The 20,953-nt window shown below is 42.1% G+C and overlaps 1 long non-coding RNA gene across 1 annotated transcript; it reads left to right on the plus strand.

Moving 5' to 3' along the window:
- Nucleotides 1–6,184: 6,184 nt before the first annotated feature.
- Nucleotides 6,185–11,201, plus strand: LOC128415076 (uncharacterized). The gene is made up of 2 exons (XR_008330849.1): nucleotides 6,185–6,559; nucleotides 11,044–11,201. It is a non-coding gene; the product is annotated as an uncharacterized LOC128415076 (long non-coding RNA).
- The last annotated feature ends 9,752 nt before the right edge of the window (nucleotides 11,202–20,953 follow it).

Genomic DNA, 20,953 nt, shown 5'->3' on the forward strand with positions numbered 1-20,953 from the left:
AGCTCCCACACCAAAGGAGGTCTCCTCCTGTAATCAAGGGGTAGTATTTGCACTACTGACCTTAATGAGACAGGACACATTATTACAACATAGCATAGTCCCACCTGTTGTCTTTGTCCATGGAGTTTTCTTGGCAGGGATACTGGAGTGGCTTGCCGGTTCCTCCTCCAGGTGAATCACGTTTGGTCTAAACTCTCCACTATGACCAGTTCATCTTGGGTGCACTGCTCGGCATAGTTCATAGCTTCTCTGAGTTATTCAAGCCCCTTCGCCACGGCAAGGCAGTGATCCATGAAGGGGGGACTCTTGAGAGTCCCATGGACTGCAAGAAGATCAAACCTATCCATACTTAAGGAAATCAGCCCTGAGTGCTCACTGGAAGGACAGATTGTGAAGCTGAGGCTCCAATACTTTGGCCACCTCATGAGAAGAGAAGACTCCCTGGAAAAGACCCTGATGTTGGGAAAGATGGAGGGCACAAGGAGAAGGGGACGACAGAGGACGAGATGGGTGGATAGTGTTCTCGAAATCACCAGCATGAGTTTGACCAAACTGCAGGAGGCAGCGGAAGACAGAAGTGCCTGGTGTGCTCTGGTCCATGGGGTCACGAAGAGTCGGACACGACTAAATGACTAAACAACAACACATAGCCCCACCTGTTTCACCAGTTATACAACATAGTATATGGGGGGGGGGGATATGCAAGCTCAGTTTGATTTCGAATTGACTTGGTGTTTCAGAGTTTCCTTGGTGAACATCCATCTCACAGCACCAGCCAGGGCAGTTGACTCCTTGAAAACCTCCCCTAGACACAAAAAGAGATGTTATTAGCAAGGGAAGGACACAAAATCAAGTACTTGCAAGACCAGCATTTGCACAAATAAATAAGATACTCACCCAATGAAACACTGATTGATTGGGTTTTCTGGCCCCATAGTTCACAGGAACCACTGAGGAATGTAATTGAAAGTAAGGGGCTAAAGTGGAAAAACATTTCTACAAAACCCTACGAAACATCTCGGCTTGGGCACCTGAGAACATGTGTATTTTCTTTAATGCACCACAAAAGCCAACACACACAAACACAAACACAAATCAAATGCAGAAAGCCACTTGACTCTCACATGCTGAGCAAGGCTTTGGATATCTTAGATTATCATGATTAAAATGAATTTTGTAACCTTAAATATGGTTTTTGTAAGCTAATAACCAGGAGCACAATGCCCAACTTTGCGCATTTGGCAACCTGGTGAGTTAATGTTTGCTAGAGACATTTATGTCTTATGATATATTCATCTCTATTACTTTTAAATGTGTACCATATTTCTCAAATTATGTTCTATCTTTTTATGTTTTTTAAAAAATAAGTAAAATTTGTTTTAACCCAGTTGAAATTGAAAACTTAAAGCTGTGAGCTTTGCAGAGAAGAATGTAAGAACTTTGAGAAGGAACAGCTTAGGGTTTAGCAACTGCATGGCAACCAGGACAGAGCAAGTTATGTTATGTACTGAAGTTCTCACCCTGGGCCAGCAGGGGGATACTGTAGATAGTTATGCAAATAAGGGATCGAAAGTGACATTCAGTGATTGGATAGTTTTAGAAAGTTGTTACAGTTACGTTGTACTGGAGCTCTATATAAGCAGGCTGACTGAACCCTTCAGTTCAGTTCTGTTCTGGCCTGCGAATAAACAAGAGCGGTTTGAAGAATCGCTGTGTCGTCTGATATGTTCGCCCACAACTTAACAAGTTACATTTGTGCGTGCGTGTGTTTGTGTGTGAATGAGTTTTGCTTACAAAGAGCTAAGAAGCAAGCAGGATGGGCTGTGGGATGTGTACTGTGAAAAAAGCAATCTGGATTTTGGTGCTTTGATTTGCAGAAATTTTAGGCTTAAAATGTCCCCATGCACACGAAGAGACAATATTGAGACAAACTCGGATTTTGTCTGGCTGCTTTTGCAACCCCATGGCATTCTCAGTACCAATTACGGAGGTGCTAAGCAAGAGAAGGCAATTTGGGGTGGAAAATACAATTACAGAGCAGAACTACTGGGACTGAGAAGACCAAGAATTTGTAGAAGACTTAAAACAGCAGAAATCCAGAGAGGCGCCTCCTCCCTTTCCTATTTTTGCATGTTATAAGGACCTGTAGTCTGGCTCCTTTTGTGTATGTGAATATACCCTATCCTTTATGTTTGTGCGTGGGCTAGAGTTAGTGTATTAGGCGATATATCATCCAAAACTGGTTTGAAGTCCATATCTTAATATCGGTTTGATGGTTTTTGACCTGGTAATATATTGCAAATCATGATGTTGCTGGGTTTTGTGTGTGTGTGTGTGTGTGTGTGTGTGTGTTATGCAAAAATCACAATGTGGGAAAAACCATAAAGACAGCCAATGCTTCTACACAGCTCCATCCTTGTTTCAGACATTGTGATATATCAGTATATCACAATGTTTAACTGGTAATATACCACAAAGTTGAAAACCAGGTCCATCTTTATTTCAGACATTGTGATATACAGTGGTACCTCTAGTTGCGGACACGATCCGTTCCGTGCTGTTCGCACCCCGAAAAGTCCGCAACTAGAGCGGCGCTTCTGCGCATGTGTGAAGCGTGCAGAATGCTTCTGAGCACGCACAGGGCGAAACCCAAAAGTACAGTGGTACCTCGGGTTAAGTACTTAATTCATTCTGGAGGTCTGTTCTTAACCTGAAACTGTTCTTAACCTGAAGCACCACTTTAGCTAATGGGGCCTCCTGCTGCTGCCGCGCTACTGGAGCACGATTTCTGTTCCCATCCTGAAGCAAAGTTCTTAACCTGAGGTACTATTTCTGGGTTAGCGGAGTCTGTAACCTGAAGCGTCTGTAACTTGAGATACCACTGTAAGCACTTCTGGGTTTGCCGCGTTCGCAAGCCGAAATGACGCAGCAGGAACCTAACGCAACACGAGGCATGGCTTTATATCGCAATGTTTGGCTGGTGATATATCGCGAAGTTGAAAACCAGATATCGCCCAGCCCTAAGTAGGGTAATTCCTTCGCTTCAATCTCTATTCACCTTTGCAGGGCAGGTTAATAATACAGTGGTACCTCGGGTTAAGTACTTAATTCGTTCCGGAGGTCCGTTCTTAACCTCAAACTGTTCTTAACCTGAAGCACCACTTTAGCTAATGGGGCCTCCCGCTGCTGCTATGCTGCCGGAGCACAATTTCTGGTCTCATCCTGAAGCAAAGTTCTTAACCTGAAGCACTATTTCTGGGTTAGCGGAGTCTGTAACCTGAAGCGTATGTAACCTGAAGCGTATGTAACCCAAGGTATCACTGTAATAATAATAATAATAATAATAATAATAATAATAATAATAATAAAGTCCTAAGCCGTGTATTACTTAACTAGGAAATAAAGCTTTGACTTTTCATTTTTGGTCGGGTTCTTTTACACTGGTATCCTTGCAGCCTCCTTTTGCAAAGCAAATATTTCTGAGTTGTCTGTCAAACTTGATCAACATGGCATAAACAGGGAAGGCCGCTGCTGAAAGTTTATTTTTGTATCTATTTGTACTGCAACTTCTTCCCTGAAAGGGAATCAGATAAAACAGAAACAGCTAAGAACAGGGAAAAACCACAATCTGTCCATTTCCACTCCAAACTGGAACCGTAAGCAGATCCTCTGCCATCGGTTCCCCCTCCAACCCACCAAATAGGATTGCTTTGCCTGTTATTAAATTTTTAACAAGAAACTGCTTTCTCATAGAAAAAGAGGATGTTTAAAACGCATAAAACATTAATAATGAATGTTGAATTTATTTTCCAGGTTCCCTGGTCACCAAAATGTGCAGGTTTATTAAATAAAATCCAGACAGCTCAGTATTCTACAAATCTAAAGTAATTCAATTTTCTGTCCAAGTTTTCTTGCAACAGAAACTAATTTTAACAACACTCTTGTGCAAAGAGCCGCACATTAGGAGTTGAAAGCATTGCGAAAGCCTACATGCTATGCTGAAACACCAGGAGACCACTTTCCCTTTTATTCTTTTTTTTACATTCCCTCTATAAATGAGGATGCAGTTACCTTATACCAGGAAAGCGTTCCTGAAGTGCATTCTGTAAAAAGAGCGGGTGCACAAAAGATTAGACCTGCCGATCCCGTAAAAATAACAAGATTTTGAGCTGCACACACAATAAAGATTAACCGCGTGGATAAATTCAGTGACTTTGTACAAGGGTAGGCAGATTTGTAACTGACAAGGAGAAAGAAAATATTCTGAAAGGGATACCTGCTGCGCAGAAAAAGCATTTGTCAAAAGTGTCTTTCGTTGTTTATCAGTATTTGTTGCCTATCCAAACTGGGCTCATATGGTAAGGTAGAAACCATGAAAAACCAAAAGTAAGAGTTTACTATAAATATTAAAACTCTTTGTTTTCAACATTCCCACCGTGTTGTATTGTACTTTACTATAAATACAATGCAGTGGGAATTTTGAAAACATTAAGGATATTAAAATTTCTGTCATCAGTTTCAACCTAATCCAGGGAGCACGCCAGAAAGAAGCTGAGACTCGGATTTCGTCATATACCTCAGAGAAAATCATTACTTATTTGTAGCACAGACTTCATTATCTTCCCTGACATTATATTCCCTAACCCCTTTCTTCCACAATCTTCCCCAATCCTCAAACATTATGTTATGTCCTACATCTCTTGCCCATCGGAGCCCCATTTGCATCCAGAACAGAACACAACCCACGTCTGCACATCTGCGCGTGCGCGGGTCGCGATTCACCGTTTCTGTGCATGCGCATGACATCATTTTGAGCGCCTGCGCATGTGCGAGCAGCGAAACCCGGAAGTAACGTGTTCCGTTACTTCCGGGTCGCTGTGGAGCGTAACCTGAAAACGCTCAACCTGAAGCGACTTTAACCCGAGGTATGACTGTGTCTTATAATAAGTCACTTACCTTTTTTATATAACATTTTATTAATTTTCCAAAAACAAACAACAATACAAAAACAAAACAAAACAAACTGACTTCCCCTTTTCTTGGTGCCATTATTAAGCAACATACTGCATTTCCATTGTTAAATTTGAAAACCATTTGAATACCCTATTGTCCATTCATAGTCAAATTGCAAGTATTTCTAAAACCCTGCTAATGTATTAACCTGTGTACAATGCTTCTGTATATATGCAATAAACATCTTCCATTCTTCCTTAAACTCATTGTCATCTCTTCCTTTTTGTTTCATTGTCAATTTGGCCATTTCAGCATAGTCCATTAATTTAAGTTGCCAATCTTCTTTAGCTGAGACATCTTATTCTTTCCAATGTTGGGCTAATAGTGTCCGTTCAGCCGTAGTTGCATACATAAATCATGTCCTCCCTAAAAGAGGGTTACGTGGGGGAAAAACACGGAAAAATATGGTATGTTGGAAGCCACTCGGGCAACCGAGTCACATGGGCGGGGTATAAATAATAATGACAACAGCAGCAACAACAACAATCTGTCTGGGTTATCCCACTCACTCTGGGCAGCTTCCAACAAATTAAAAGACGTTGCGACACCAAACATTTAAAACCGGTTGATGTCACAGCATAACTGTCAAAAGATCAAGGCAACAGACTCTTTGATTGGCTGGAGGTTCTATTGACTGAAGGAAGAGCAGTTAACTGACAGCGGAGAGAAAAATTGGTGGTGATGTCATGTGTGTTAAGTTGCGGGTGAACATATCAGACGACACAGCCATTCTTCAAACAGCTCTTGTTTATTCACAGGCCACGACAGAACTGAACTGAAGGGCTCAGTCAGCCTGCTTATATAGAGCTCCAGTACCACGTTACTGTAACAACTTTCTAAAACTATCCAATCACTGAATGTCACTTTCGACCCTTCATTTGCATAACTATCTACAGTATCCATCCAATCACTGAACGTCACTTTCGACCATCCATTTGCATAACTATCTACAGTATCCATCCAATCACTGAACGTCACTTTTGATCCTTCATTTGCATAACTATCTACAGTATCCCCCTGCTGGCCCAGGGTGAGAACTTCAGTACATAACACCGTGACTCTTTCCTACCTGTATGGGATGAACTCTGGATAATTGTCAGAAGCCCTGGAGATACAAACCCTCTTTAGCAGTAGCTCTACCAAGTCACGAAATCGTAATAAGCAGGAGAACCGATTGCCTTTCCCTGTTTCCTGAAGGACCCTTTGCAGTACGGAGACGACGCAAACAGCATTGATCCCATTCAGCAGCATTTAACAGTTGAAACGAATAGCTTAATTATGCAGCCGTTTTCGGTGCGCGTTGCATGGCTGGGATCATTGGCAGAACTATTACATTTTTATGAACTCGTAAACTCTGGGAGTCCAGACTGCAGCATATGCTTCCATTTCCAGTACAGGTTAATAAGGAACTCACACTCTTTTGTCGTCCGTCATTTCGCCCGCAAAGGTTAAATTGTAACGCATTTAAATGAACAGCTTAGTGCAGGTCTGAAGGATTACATCCATGTAGACCAATGGTTAATAGTGAAAAAGAAATCAAACTAAGGTGAGATGATTTTTTTTAAAAAAATCCTATTGTTAGATCATTCTCTGCACAAAAGCCCCCGGGATTAGCTTTGTTTGAAGATTATTTGCATTTAAATTGCAAAGATATATTACACTTCATATATTTTATGAATGAGGTTAAAAGCTTAAAGCCATTGCTTACATATTCCCTTAAACACTAAGGTTACCAAAGTCCTTTGAATTCTGTCTCGGAGGAGATATCGGCCAGTGCATTTCTCCTGAAATGACGAAGGGCAAAGAAGAGGCAAATTGTCTCTTCCCTACAATGTGAGATCAGCAATGAGGTGTGGATGGCACTGCCAGGGGTTAAATATATTATTTTTTAGTACTAAAGGTGGTTGGGTTTTTTTTTAATGAAATCTGTGGGAACAAAAACCTATGTCACTTGAAGTTGTGATGGTTCAATTGATGTTTGATGCCTGGTGAAAATGGGTTATTCCTCTCCCCTTGCCCCGGTAAATGCTAAATGTGTGAATGTGGGGGGAGAGATTCTCATCAGGATCACAGATGAGATGGGAAGGTTTAAATTGCATCTCCTCTTATATGCCAAAGTCTTGATGAGAATTGGGTGGGGACCGCTAGACAACCATGTTGTTGTTGTTTAGTCATTTAGTCATGTCTGACTCTTTGTGAACCCATGGACCAGAGCACGCCAGGCACTCCTGTCTTCCACTGCCTCCCGCAGTTTGGTCAAACTCATGCTGGTAGCTTCAAGAACACTGTCCAACCATCTTGTCCTCTGTCGTCCCCTTCTCCTTGTGCCCTCCATCTTTCCCAACATCAGGGTCTTTTCCAGGGAGTCTTTTCTTTTCATGAGGTGGCCAAAGTATTGGAGCCTCAGCTTCAGGATCTGTCTTTCCAGTGAGCACTCAGGGCTGATTTCCTGAAGAATGGATAGGTTTGATCTTCTTGCAGTCCATGGGACTCTCAAGAGTCTCCTCCAGCACCATAATTCAAAAGCATCAATTCTTCATAGGTCATAACATTATGTTTGCTGACTGGGAGCAGTTGTGGACCACCGGTATGAAGTTTACGGCATGCATTGCCTTAAAAGAGAATATTATGAAAATGATTTACAGGTGGTACATGACCCCAGTCAAGCTTGCAAAAATTTATCACCTGCCTGACAACAAGTGCTGGAAATGTAAAGAAGCTGAGGGAACATTCTTTCACCTTTGGTGGACGTGCCCAAGGGTTAAGGCTTACTGGGAAACGATATATAATGAACTGAAGAAGGTATTTAAATTTACCTTTCCTAAGAAACCAGAGGCCTTCCTTTTGGGCATAGTTGGCCAATGGGTGCCAAAGAAAGATAGAACATTTTTTATGTATGCAACAACAGCAGCAAGAATACTCCTTGCCAAGTATTGGAAGACACAAGATTTACCCACCGTGGAAGAATGGCAGATGCAAGTGATTGATTACATGGAGATGGCCGAAATGACTGGCAGAATCCGTGACCAGGGAGAAGAACTGATGGAACAGGACTGGAAAAAGTTTAAGGACTATTTACAAAAACATTGTAAAATATTTGAGTGTTAACATGATGTGGGAAGTGAAGGTAATAGGGTTTGTGGGATTTGGTTAAACGTGAATGAAAAGAAGAATGTCAAAAAGGAGAAGGGGTTATGAACAGAATAATATTATGTCACAGTATACAAGATGAGGATTGGGTTAAAATAATGAAAAATTGGGACATAATAATTAGAAGAATATAAAGTTAAGTATGGTTTAAACAAAGGGTTTGAATTTGCTGAATTTGATTGGAATAAAGAGGAACACAAAAAAGGGGGGTGTGAGGAGGTCAAGACAGAGGGGTACGTAATTCTGTTAATACAAAAAAGTGGATTTTTTCTTTTTTTCTTTTTTTCTGTTTTTCTGCTTTCTGTTTTTTGCTATATATCTTTGTTTTTCTGGTGTTTTTGCTTTTTATGTGAGCTTTATTCATGAGAATACATTATTTGAAACGATGAAATTTTTGTTTTGTAAACCTCAATAAACATTTTTTTAAAAAAACACACACAAAAGCATCAATTCTTCAGCGATCAGCCTTCTTTAGACAACCATAGCTTAAGTCAAACCACCACCTGAACAAGTCTGCAGACATGGTCTGACTTCTCACAGCACTGCTCAATCCAATGGGTTCTTCTGCCCACACAAAACAAAACAACTGACAAACCACTGGCCCCAAAGCCTAGCAGACATTGGCTGGAGAGTCCCAACACCCATAGTCCCAGGAGTGCTGAATCCTAGAATTGTAGAGTTGCGAGGCGCCACAAGGAGCATCTAGTCCAACCCCTTGCAATTGCAGGAATTATTTGGTCCAAAGTTAGGTTCAAACCCTGAAATTGAGAGTCTGATGCTCTACCGCAGGCTTCCTCAAACTCGGCTCTCTAGATGTTTTGAGACTACTTGTCCTGCTAGCTAGGGATCCTGGGAGTTGTAGGCCAAAAGCATCTGGAGGGCCGAGTTTGAGGAAACCTGCGCTACCGGCTGAGCTTATCCCAGCATCCAACCTCTCTGAGCGCTGAAATCTAAAGAAGAAGAAGAAGAAGAAGAGGAGGAGGAGGAGGAAGAAGAAGAGTTTGGATTTGATATCCCGCTTTATCACTACCCGAAGAAGTCTCAAAGCGGCTAACATTCTCTTTTCCCTTCCTCCCTCACAACAAACACTCTGTGAGGTGAGTGGGGCTGAGAGACTTCAGAGAAGTGTGACTGGCCCAAGGTCACCCAGCAGCTGCATGTGGAGGAGCGGGGAAGCGAACCCGGCTCACCAGATTACGAGTCTACCGCTTTTAACCACTACACCACACCGGCTCTCATGAGGATTGTCCTAGCCCAGATGGATACTGTCTCAGTCCCAGAAAAAGTAAGATGAGGGAGCTAGTTACAGAATGAGTTAGAGAATTATTGTCTTAGAGATGTATAGAATTAAAGAGTAATTTTCTTGCCTTTTCCTTTCTGGGCATAAGGGGTATTTGAGGTGCAGCAGCACTGTCTTGGACCCCAGACTGTGGGTGCCCAGCAAACCCCATGACATCATGATGGCACTGTGATTGTGGTGCAGGTGCCTGTGTGTTCTGGTGCCATGGCAACTGGGTCAGGACTTGTGGTCTGCCATGTGGCCTCTGTTGGGGCCTGCTGTACCTGGAAGCCCATCCGCTGCTGCAGTGGGCCCCAACAGAGATCAGAGTGCCAGAGGCCAGGCAGCGCCAGGGGGCAGAGGCCAGGCACCCACAGCAAAAAAAATGTGGGTGCCTGGGCCCTCAGAATTTGGTGCCGCTGCCTCAGTGGCTCCAACTCCTTCCTGCACTCTCCAGAAGATGTCCAGGACAGCAAACTTAGCTGTCAGGTACCCCACCTTGAGCTCCTTAGAAGATAAAGATGGAATATAATAAAATAAACGGTAAATAAATTCAGTGACAGAATATAGAGCATGACAATACAGCCCAATTTCTCCTCTCCTCCCCATTCTGTCCCAGCTTGGAAATCTTATGTGAACTGCTGTCGAAACTCTAAATTCCAGCCCCTGATCTGTGAGGAGAAGGCATAGATTCATGTGATTTTCGTGTAGCTCAGGAGCCAAGGGATGGATGGCACCATGTCTGTTTCAACAGGTGACAGGCGTCAAATGCTAGTGGAGAATTCTTGTGGGAACAGAATGAATTTGGCGCTTTGGGCAAGGAGGACGCAGGTCTCCAGTTCAAGAAGAATTTGGTCGCACCTCTTTTGTCCCTTTGCTTATGTTCCATTGTTTCATCCACAGGGTCATTTAATTCCGGCATGGATTTCTCAGGAAGGAAGTAATACGTGCTCCCAAAGGCATAAAGCATTTTGCAATATGGCAAAAAGGTACATGCACCACTTAACTCACTGATGTTGACGTGAAAGTCTAGTTTATGTTCCCTTGTTTCATCAACAGGGTCACTCAATTCTGTCATGGTTTTCTTGGATCACATGTTTTGTGAATTTTATAGCATGTCTTTTCTTGTGGCTGTGCTGTTTAATGTATTTTTTAAAGTTGTTTTGTTAGTAGTTTTTTATAGAAGGTGGTTGTTTTACTGATTTGTTAATCGTTTTATATCATTTATGTTGCAGTAGTGATGTTCCACCATGTTATTTATTGTATATAAGCAGCTTTGTGACTTGTGTGAGTGAAAAGTGGATAAAATAAATAGAATAAATAAAATTAATGAAACGAAATTGAGTAGTCTCCACATCAGCTTTCTTCAATTTGCAATGGGACCATGGACCCAAGAAAGTTGGTGACTCCTGTGTTGGAGTGTCAGACCAGGGAGACCAGGGTTCAAGAGCCCACTAATGCATGAAAGCTTAAAGGTGACCTTGGTTGCTCGCTGTCTCTTAGCCTACCCTAGCTCAGAATTTTCGTGACGATTAAATAAAGACCTTGAGCTCCTTGAAGGAAAAGTGTAATAATAAAAACAATTGTCTTTTCTCTTCCAGGTAGATGATCTTATCATTGAAGGCTTGGGGGCAGCAGCAAGGCCAGATTAAGGTGGCTGGGGGGCCTGATTCAGTACTCCAGAAAGAGTTCCCCCTTCCAGCTTAATCACGAATTTGTGACATTTTGGTTGATCCTAATAAAGGTATCTATAAACTTACTCTGGCTTTCAGGATTTTTCTAATGGACCAACCGAACTTAACTATAATTATTGAGTTCATTCCACCGTTAAAAATAGTTGCATGCCCTTCATTATATGAAGTCATGCTAACTTAACAGCCTAAATCTATACATTCAAAGATTAGGTCCTCTTGCAGTCAGTACTGCTGATCTCAAAGCAAATATGTGCAGGGTGATAGCCGTGCTTTTAAGGAACAGCCTCAAAAATAGTTGCATAGAAATGTTTCCCCTTCATTATTCAAAGGTACATTGGCATACAGCTTAATCCTATGCAGCTTATCAAGAGATGGAAGCGTTTCTTAAAATGTTGCTTATTTTTTTGGTGACAGTTCAGTGAAAAAAAGAAGCTAAATCTAGAAATTCTTTGAAATGTTAAAGATAAAGGTGAGGGCATGGGACTGATTAAGCAAAATACCCATCTCTCCCTAAAGTCTCATTTTCATAATAACCGCTTATTATCTGTTCTATTACAAAAATATCCTTGCAGCAGTTTTCCCCCTTCTGTTATAATGAAAGCAATAGATCGCATCTAAAACTTCCCCCCCACTTTTAATCTTATTTCATTACAGTTCCTGGCCTTGTAGTTGAGAATAATGTGCTGGGAGGCAACTTAGTATATGCACTAAGGAAGAGAATAAGCTTTTCTCGCTATGTCGTTTAATGCAATAATCTTTACAATGCAATAGTGTTAGATTTGCATGGGTAGAAATCTGCTAGAATATTTTTCAGGAGTCTAAAAATCTTCTAGAATAGTTTCTAAAAGCAACTAGCTGGCTAACGGCATATACAAGTATATTAAGCCCCATTGAATTCAATGAAACTTTCTGTCATGGCCTTAGAGATGGACTGCATCTCTTGGTCTCAGGCCATCAACTAAAATGGGAGTAGCTAACCTGGAGCCGTCCAGATATTGGTGGGCTCCAATCAGCCATAGTTAGCTTGGCCAATGGTCAAGGATGATGCAGTTTAGTTCAGCAACAACTGGAGGAACAGAGGTTTGCCACCCGCCTAAAATAATGGGTGCAATAATACTGACTTATCTTATTTGTGACAATTGCTGAGATGATGGGACATACTTTAAACGTAAAAACACCCCACCACTTAATCTCTTAATCTTGCTGGAACCCACAGGAGGGGACAGTGCCCTTGTTCTTGCATCTGGGGTCCACTGTGAGAACAGGGTGCTGCATTAGATGGGGCGGGAAGGGTTCAGCCCCTAGGATTTTAGTACGTTTGGTTAGCAATGTTGTTGAACTTCAAATTAGCCTGATTTCACATGGTCCACTTCTGTAAGATGATGACAATAACAGAATATTAAAAACACAATAAAACATCAACCATAAAAAACTTCCCTAAACATGGCTGCCTTCAGATGTCTTCTAAAAGTCAGATATTTGTTTATTTCCTTGACATCTGATGGGAGGGCGTTCCACAGGGCGGGTGCCACTACTGAGAAGGCCCTCTGTCTGGTTCCCTGTAACCTCACTTCTCGCAATGAGGGAAGCACCGGAAGGCCCTTGGAGGTGGACCTCAGTGTCCGGGCTGAACGATGGGGGTGGAGACGCTCCTTCAGGTATGCTGGGCCAAGAATGTTTAGGGCTTTAAAGGTCAGCACCAACACTTTGAATTGTGCTTGGAAACGTACTAGGAGCCAATGCAAGTCTTTCAGGACCAGTGTTATGTGGTCTCAGCAGCCACTTCCAGTCACCAGTCTATTGGGGAGGATCTGCACCCCCTGGTCTTTACAACTCCTGGCTTTTTTGGCTGTGGCTGAATTCATAGCAAAAGAAGGAATTAAGGTCTGTCTCTTTACCCCCCCCCCCACTCTCTCTGGCCCTAGGAATGCCATAGCAGCCTCTTCAGTGCCAGGCCTCCTGGAAAAGAATACTGGTCCAAATGAGTGTAATACAGCTACGTTCATAGCCCATTTCCCTGATTCAAACAGGAGACGTTAAATCTACTCTGCATCCATCTTCGCTAGTACATTATGTAATTAGGATCCTTTTAGCAAAATGATGTTTGTGATGCGTTTGGCAGTCGGAACATCTGAAACTGGGGCTGTGATGCATTCTAGAAAGGGTACAATAACTATATCCCAAAGCCTTCAAAGACATCTCGGCTACGGTATTTGTGTCATAAAATCATTTACACAGAGCCAGACTGCAACAACAATTTTTTTTAATCATGCAAGTGCATGTGTGTGTGTTGGTGGTATTGATTTTTCGCTGTCACAAACCATCTCGCTTGTGGGATTAGGGCAACATTCTTTTACACCCAGGGTCTCGTGAATAAAACCTTCTCCTCTGTAGTCATTTACCAGAGTTTCTATTCGTTGGATGCCTATGAATGATTTCTGTTCCAAACTGGGGCTTCCATTTTGAAGTTGACCCTATATTTGACTTGACCCTGACCTTCCCTTGTTGCCCCATCGCCCCCCCCCCACATTTTGCAGCAGGGAGCGAGCTGTATATGTGGTGGTTCCCTGCATGATTTAGGGGGGTCCTCCATAACTACAACAAGCTCCCAGGTGCTGACATTTGCCCTTCTGTGTGTGGAGGGCAATGGGGGATATGATGGGATGGAGGGAGATAGTAAGCTCTTTCTTAAGCAGTTCTTATAGTGGGGGGTTTACAGGCCACTTAATAGCCCTGTGTTAAGAGCGAGTTGGCTGAATCACATTCCATTATTATAGTAAGAAATTGGAGGTGAAGTAATAACAATTTAAAAATAATTATTTGCAACCTGCCCATCTGGCTCAGTTGCCCCAGCCACTCTGGCCAGCTTCCAGCATATACACAATAAAACATCAAACATGAAAACATCCCTGCCTTCAGATGTATTCTAAAGGTTGTATAGCTACTTATCTCCTTGACATCTGATGGGAGGGCATTCACACAGGGCGGGCGCCACCACCGAAAAGGCCTTCTGCCTATAACCTCAATTCTTGCAGTGAGGGAACTGCCAGAATGCCATCGGAGGTGGATCTCAGGGTCCGGGCTGAACGATGGGGGTGGAGAAGCTCCTTCAGGTATACAGGGCCAAAGCCATTTAGGGCGATCAGCACCAATGCTTTGAATTGTGCTTGGAAACGTACTGGGAGCCAATGTGGATCCTTTAGGGCCAGTATTGCATGGTCCCTGCGGCTGCTCCCAGGCACCAGTCTAGCTGCTGCATTCTGGGTTAGTCGTAGTAATTAGTTGTAATCGGGTGGCGCTGTGGGTTAAACCACAGAGCTTAGGGCTTGCTGATCAGAAGGTCGGCGGTTCGAATCCCCGCGACGGGGTGAGCTCCCGTTGCTCAGACCCTGCTCCTACCAACTTAGCAGTTCAAAAGCACCTCAAAGTGCAAGTAGATAAATAGGTACCGCTCCAGCAGGAAGGTAAATAGTGTTTCCGTGCGCTGCTCTGGTTCACCAGAAGTGGCTTAGTCATGCTGGCCACATGACCTGGAAGCTGTATGCTGGCTCCCTTGGCCAATAAAGCGAGATGAGCGTCGCAACCCCAGAGTCGGTCACGACTGGACCTAATGGTCAGGGGTCCCTTTACCTTTAATTAGTTGTAATAGGGTCTATAGCTTATAGTTTAAAGGTGGTTCAGCTAGGGCTGACCCACCCATGAGGCAAGGTGCAGCAATTGGCAGCAGGATCCACAGGGCCATCAAATCCCAGTGTAGATCTTTGTTTTCTGCTTGTTCCTGATGTAGAGCTTCAGTCACTCCTTCCCTGGTGGGGGGAGAGGTGCCATTTTGTGGTTTGCCTCAGGCGTCGAAATGCCTTGGGCTGGCCCTGGGTTCAGCAGAGTACCTTGAAACTTGTCCCACCCTGGTTTCTTGTGTTGTAAGGCCCAGATTTTTTCCTGATTACTGCACAGCAGGGAGAGTGCAAGTATAGAGCAGACAGAGATATGCAATGCCTTTCCAGAGGTCCCTGCCATGTTCAGACCCTTCATCCACATACACAACTGTCACCAGAATCAGTGCCAGATTTACGTATGAGCTAAACAAGCTATAGCTTGGGGCCCCACTCTCTTGGGGCCCCCCCAAAAAATTTAAAGGGAAAAAACCTGGATGTACATTTCCAAAATATAAGATAAAAAACAAATAAAATAAAACCTACATTCAACAACAGTGTTTTGTGTTGTGTAGGCTTCTATGATGTAAGAAATGGACCCCGCCTGCTAGCCCGCTCCCTAAAATATCACTGGTTTGCTCATTTCTAACAGTGACAATTTGTTGTTGACAAAGGACAGCAGGACATATTAAGGGCCCCATTACCTTCAGTAGCTGAGGGCCTCATCAAACCTAAATCCGGCCCTGACCATAATGGCTATACATCTACTGCCACTTCTACATTCACACAGTTCAGCTATATGCTCTTCATAAATATTTTTGATAAGAACAAAAACTTCTGACCAATTCTACAGCTGATGGCCACTGATAGCCAAGAAATAGAAACTAGACACTTGTCTAGTAATGTATTCGCACAAGTGAAAATCTCAACAACAAAAAGGCCTGATTAGTTTCATAATGAGGCAGAGAAAGATAATTGTACAAACTGAGCGATCTGCTGCAATTAGTTAAAAAAATCTGAAGCAAAAATGTCCGTCTTGCCAGCAAGCACTTGAAAATGATCTCACACACTTGAAAATGAACGCTCATTATTCTCCGAATGAAGTACAGTCGCTATAAAGGGTTGACACACATTCTTGACACTGCTGCAATGAACACGCAGTGCATAAACTGCTGAAATGAAAGGTCACATTCAGAAATGGCATTATTTTATCATGCTTAGATGTCAGAAAAGCTCATGAGACAGGTGCAGTCTGAAGAAGCCAGGAATAATTTATGTGATTTTCAGAGCTGCTAACTAGGATTATGATTACGGATGGCATCAAAATTCAGTATTGGAAGAGAGATTAATGATGAATTTCCCCAGTTCGGAAAATAGGCTTCTCAATAGGAGCGGCAAACCCTCCACCCAACCCACTATCTCTCTAGCCAGGTTAAGCTTGGGAAAATGAAAGACTGGGAAGAAGATTTTGTGAAGAGATTGGCCAGACTTAACCTTCTTTTATTTTTTAGATTTCTTGTAGAATTCTCAGAAACCCTCTGAGCAATTCCTAAGCACTACTTACCAGAGGAAGCTCTGCAAATCCAAGCTAACTGCAAGGCAATCATAGAAATGTTCACACTTCCTTATTTTTATTTTTTAAAAATATTTTTATTAAGCAATTTCAACATAACAAATTAACAAACCATATAATCACATTATTTCCCCCCTTTTTTCCACCCCCTTCCACCCCCCGCCAGAAACTTCCCTCAACTCCTCTCTCTGATTTCTCTGCACATATTATTCTCTGCATGTTATAAAATTATACATATCCTTGCTTTGTCTGTCTATCATGTTATCAACCAATAAATTTGTGTATGTTTATTCAAAACCTGCCAAGGAGTCCAGTTCATTTTGTTGTCTTTTTAGATAATTTGTAAAAAGTTCCCATTCTTCCTTAAAGTTACAGTTGTCTCGCAGTTTGTATGTCAATTTAGCCAACTCTGCATAGCTCATGAATTTTTCTTGCCACTGTTCTTTTGCTGGGATTTCCTTATTCTTCCATGCTTGTGCTATCATGACTCTTGCCGCTGTTGTTGCATACATAAATAAATTCTTTGTTTTTCTTGGCAGGTCTTGTCCTACAATCCCTAACAAAAATGCTTCTAGTTTTTTTACAAATGTCATTTTAAACATTTTTTTTTCAATTCATTCTATATCATTTCCCAAAATTTTTTAACTTCTCTACATTCCCACCACATATGATAAAAAGTCCCTTCTTTTTCTTTACATTTCCAACATATGATTTACACTTTTTTATAGCCAAGCCATACGTCAGTAACTCCTGACTAGTGGTACTGGAGAATTGGAAACAGCAGCATAAAGCACTGAACTTCCCTTGTTTGTCCCATGTCTGGAATGGAAATCAGTCCAATGAATATGATCAGGCTGCAAAAGGATGCATCATTGGGTGGAATAACATCATGATATGTAGTTGTGTCTATTTTGTAAGTCACATAATTTTGCTGCTGTGAACAGGACAAATATTGTAGTTCTCGGTGGAAGGTGAACCGCAGCAGAATGGAAACAGCGGTACCTCTGACAAATACAGAGTGGAAAGGAAAACGTTGCCCTCTTACATTTCTACTCCTGGCTACACCCATATTATTGTTGTTGTTGTTGTTGTTATTTGAATTTATATACCGCCCTACACCCGGGGGTCTCAGGGCAGTTCACATAACAAAATCAAGATATAAAACCACAAAATACATAATCATAATAAAATAGATTAAGTCCAGTGCCATCTAGTGACTGGACTATACACCGACACTACACATAGGGGCTGTGAGGGAGCAGTATGAGAAACTAATTAATAGATCTGTAAATGGCACTAAATTGCCACACTTAAAACCTGTTTTCCTAAGGCAAATAATATGAATTTTTTTGGTTTATTGCTTAATAATATAAGGATAATGGAACTCATAAAATATGCATTTCAGCTTAAGTCAGTCATAGAAATATTTACATCTTCCACTGTCATTTCTTTTTCCTAAGACACGTGGCAGTATTAAACTCAAAATGAAGGTATATTAGTGCATAAGTCCTAAAATGAGAAAACAGATAGGACTTGAATGTTCTGTTTCTTCCTGAGGTAAAGATCCCTTGAACTCTGGAGGCCTGCTGTTTGCCAGCATGCTGCAAGGCTAGTTTCAAACAGATTTTGGTGTGAATGGTACACTTACTATATATTTTTTTAGGGTGTGTGTGTGTGTAAGGGTTTTAGTGGGGTTTAAGTACCAATGAATAGATTCAGGATAGCACCCACATCTATTTTCTATTTACAGCAGCAGGAAATAATACTAATACAGTGGTACCTCGGGTTAAGTACTTAATTCGTTCCAGAGGTCTCTTCTTAACCTGAAACTGTTCTTAACCTGAAGCACCACTTTAGCTAATGGGGCCTCCTGCTGCTGCCACGCCGCCGGAGCACGATTTCTGTTCTTATCCTGAAGCAAAGTTCTTAACCTGAAGCACTCTTTCTGTCTTAGCGGAATCTGTAACCTGAAGGGTATGTAACCTGAAGCATATGTAACCCGAGGTACCACTGTAAAACCATTCACAAACCATTTGTGGAAGTATAGGAACTAGACAACAACTGGGGAGAAGCGATGGCAGACTTCTGGGAACAATGGCTCTTCTTTTAGTGAAATTACATTGTGCACGAACTTTGATTCTTGAAGTCTGCTGCTTGTAAGTTCCTATATTATTTGCTATTTCCAATACCCGTGTTTGCCTGTTGACTATAAACCACTGAGTAATTCCGATAGAGGACCAATTTAGCACTCTTGTCTGTGTTCAATTACATCCAATTTCTTCCAAAAGTTCTCCAGTAGCTGAGCTGAAAAGCTCTCTAACATAATAACTGCAAAACACTTCACCTATCCAGATTAAAAATGAACACTGAAATATTTCTGTTAAATGAATAGTATTTCATTGTATGTGGGGGAGACGTAACAATTGGCAGTAATTAGAATCTAATTTGTTTAAAGCATAACTGAATAGAAATAATTTTACTGAGCTAAATTGCATATGCTTAATTGGATACCATGAAAACAGCTCTCAGAGATCTCTTGTCAGCTGCATTGTGTGTCTCTCTATGTTCTTAACTGAAGTTTTTTAAGTTATCCTCAGTGTTCAGGGTGGATAAGAGCAGCTAAAATAGGATAAAGACAGCAGAATGGAATACCTTCTGAAAATACAAGATGGGAATATAGTAGACCAATTTATGACCTTATACTGGCCAGGACTAGATTATTTTTGAACTAGGTCTCACTTATTGGACCCAGGCAAAGACTGACGTTGAAATGCATGCTACATCATCAGCCTACAGAACTCTGGCGGAATTTTTTGGATAGCATATTTTAAGAGACTGCAAAGGGCCCCCCAGAATCTGCCCCCAAATCTACTGGTTTTAGGAATGTGCAAAATTCCTCTGGGAATGTCCCTAGTCTTTAGGTTTACCTTTGAAATTCTTCAGCTGTTTATAACCAGAGTAGGAGCCTCCACATTTTCTCTGAATTTTGATTTCATAGAATCATAGAATCATAGAGTTGAAAGAGACCACAAGGGCCATAGAGTCCAACCCCCTGCCAAGCAGGAAACACCATCAGAGCACTCCTGACATATGGTTGTCAAGCCTCTGCTTAAAGACCTCCAAAGAAGGAGACTCCACCACACTCCTTGGCAGCAAATTCCACTGTCGAACAGCTCTTACTGTCAGGAAGTTCTTCCTAATGTTTAGGTGGAATCTTCTTTCCTGCAGTTTGGATCCATTGCTCCGTGTCCGCTTCTCTGGAGCAGCAGAAAACAACCTTTCTCCCTCCTCTATGTGACATCCTTTTATATATTTGAACATGGCTATCATATCACCCTTTAACCTCCTGTTCTTCCAGGCTAAACATGCCCAGCTCCCTTAGCCGTTCCTCATAAGGCATCGTTTCCAGGCCTTTGACCATTTTGGTTGCCCTCCTCTGGACACGTTCCAGTTTGTCAATGTCCTTCTTGAACTGTGGTGATTTATGCAGGACCTAGTGCCAAGTCAATTTCCTAACTATTTTGTTGCATGCCACCCCAATCTCTGAGCAGTGCAAGATTCCAGGGGTCCAGCCAGTTACCCGGGGTTTCCGTTCCCTTTAGAAATAAGGCACAGCAGAGACTGTGGTGTCTTTGTGATATATGGTTGACACACATATATATATAACCTGAGCCTACAATGGATGAGCTTACATCACTGACACCCCAAGAAGTTCTTGCTTCTCCCCAGCCATGGCTCTGACTCACTGCTCAGCTTGCTGCCTTTTTACGGCCTGAAACATCACTGCAAAAAAACCATCCTACACTCTGCACCCTGCTTCTGAAAAGTCCCTTTTTGTCTCTACAACCACAGCAGGCACTGTAACTCTCATATGGCTTGACTTTACTTTCAAAGGCCCACCCCTCTATTGTCTCCCAAGACAGACACATGCCAACAAAAGATGATAAAGCAGTTAAAGACCTGCAAAATAATAAAACTGTAAAAAAGAAAAATAATTCCATATATAACAAGACCAAAAATGCAATTCTCTATATGAAAACAATACAGTTGTACCCTGTTTTGAGTCTGCCCTGTTTAGGGTCCATTTCGTTGAACGTCCGCGGCCAACCTGGATGTACCAGAATGGGTTACTTTCGGGTTTGTCGCACATGCAGGAGCGCTAAATCACACTTCGCACATGTGCAGAGCAGCACTTTGTCGAGCGTCCCTTTCGTTGAGTGTCCGGGGCTCCGGAATGGATCCTGGATGCAAAAGGAGGTACGACTGTACAAAACTCTTTGCTATACATATTGTTGTAACCTACCATGGTCTCTTAAGGCAAAGGATGTGTAATAAATTTTAATAAATAAATGAGAATACGGGAATGATTGTTGGAAACAATTAATAAATAAGCATAGCTGATGTGTATGTGGGTTTCTGAGAGTTTTGTAGTTCCTATTGGATTAGTATTTGCATGGGTAGCAAGGTTTTGGGAGGACCGCTCGGCATATAAAAAGGAGCCAATCAGTTAGTACATGAATTGTAGGTAAAGAAATTGTTAAAAAATTGGAACCCCAAACTCATTGCTCTCTCTGCAAAAAGAGCAAGGAAG

Source organism: Podarcis raffonei, chromosome 6, assembly GCF_027172205.1.
Source record: "Podarcis raffonei isolate rPodRaf1 chromosome 6, rPodRaf1.pri, whole genome shotgun sequence".
Lineage (NCBI taxonomy): Eukaryota > Metazoa > Chordata > Lepidosauria > Squamata > Lacertidae > Podarcis > Podarcis raffonei.